The sequence below is a fragment of the Myotis brandtii genome, unplaced genomic scaffold (assembly GCF_000412655.1).
Source record: "Myotis brandtii unplaced genomic scaffold, ASM41265v1 scaffold1310, whole genome shotgun sequence".
In the NCBI taxonomy this organism is placed as follows: Eukaryota; Metazoa; Chordata; class Mammalia; order Chiroptera; family Vespertilionidae; genus Myotis; species Myotis brandtii.
The window spans coordinates 65,119-66,826 of NW_005354633.1; the positions used below are offsets into that span (position 1 = coordinate 65,119).

The window sequence follows — 1,708 nt, forward strand, 5'->3', positions numbered from 1 at the left end:
TATATATATATTCATATCTATATCTACCTATTCCATTTATTGGAGTCTCAGGAAAACTAACTTTTTGTGCTTAAATTGAAACTTCTTATAGTCACTTCCTTAACAATCTCTATCTTTTTCCAAATTTTCTTTCTTGTTCTGATTAGGGATTATATACAAGATGAAGGTAGCCAGGTGAACTGAGTCAATTAAGGAGTCAACGTGTATTTTATTTTTTACTCTCATCCATTTATTTTCCCGTTACCAACTCTCCTCTTCAACTCAGCACAGGCTGGGTTCATTTGGGGGTCCATGTCCCCAGCACCTTTATCAAAACATCACATTACCAGAACGCTAGAAGAATCCAGTCTCTTTGAGAATAATGACTGTCTTGACTTCTAAAACTATATATTATTTTATATTTTTATGAATCCTCTTATGTCTGGCTCAGTCCTCCTTCAATTCCTTAGATGTAGAAAATATATTAGGAACCTCAGCTACATCATCTCTCTCTCTCTCTCTCTCTCTCTCTCTCTCTCTCTCTCTCTTTCTCTTGCTGAAAATTATGATATAGCTAATAATTGTTACTACCAGACCCTGGCCTGCCCAGGAGGGACACACTACTAGAAAACAGAAATCAATCTGCAAGACAATCCTTAGAACTGCCTGGGGGGCTTCTAAATCTCTGGGAGAAGGAAAATGTACGCAGGTGAAACTGGTTCTAAGCAAAATGAAGCAGATCAAAGCCTAAGGAGCAAGTACTAATAGACCAAACAGACCTGTACCTCCTGAAAGAATGTAACTATTGAAGTGCCAAGTTGAAATAAGCAAACAGAAGCCACACTGGTGTTGAGAAAGGAGCAGAAAGGGATGCCCATTTCTGAGCATAGAAGTGGTTGTACTAGAGTCTAGACAAAGGTCAACTAGATGGAAGATAGTACAAATGTATAATCAAGTAATTGCTTCTGAACATTGGACTTGCCTTTATATGTATAGGTCATTCAAAGAACTGATATGGAAAGGTACTAAAAATACTGTGACTCCCGTGAGGTTATTACTGGAAATCTGAGAATCTTTTACCTCCTATTGGGAGGTCACAGTTACATGGCTCAGGAGAATATGTCACTCTTTCTTTCAAGACTGAATGGATTTGTCTTCTTCCCAATAAAGTTACAGATAAAGAAAACAGATAAAACAAACCCATAGATACCTTATCAGATATAATCAAATGAGAAGTGAGGGGTCAGGACTAGGGGGGTTTTCCTGAATCCTGAATGCCACAGGCTGCATTAGACTCCAAAGGCATATTCAGAATTATTACTCAAAGAAAAGAGGGGCAGACAGCTCCAATAAGAACTGAGGCATAACTTTACACCAGGGTGAATGGCTGAGAGCTAAAAGACAGACTTAATTTTGTTTGTTTTATATACGGAGGTGGAGCAAGCAGGAGGCTTGGTTGCCCTAGAGATGGAGGAAGCCAAGCTTCCTGCCTGCCCTGGCTGGCTGCGGCCTCCTCTAAAGGCAATAAAGTTTCAATTATAGAAGATAAATGAATCCCAGCCAGCCTCCACTGGGAGCTTGGGTGGCTGGGGGCCGTAGCCAGCCTGCAAACAGCCATCAGCCCCTCACCCAGGCTGGCCACACCCTCATGGGGTAAGAGTCCCTGCTGGGGGTCTTGGCCAGCCTGAAAACAGCCATCAGCCCCTCACCCAGGCTGGCCACACCCTCA

General features: G+C 41.9%; 1 protein-coding gene across 1 annotated transcript in view; it reads right to left on the reverse strand.

Annotated features, from left to right (window-relative positions):
* LOC102243514 (butyrophilin subfamily 1 member A1-like) overlaps nucleotides 1-1,708 on the reverse strand; it is a 14,857-nt gene that overhangs the window by 7,818 nt on the left and 5,331 nt on the right. The gene's annotated exons all lie outside the window — the stretch shown is intronic.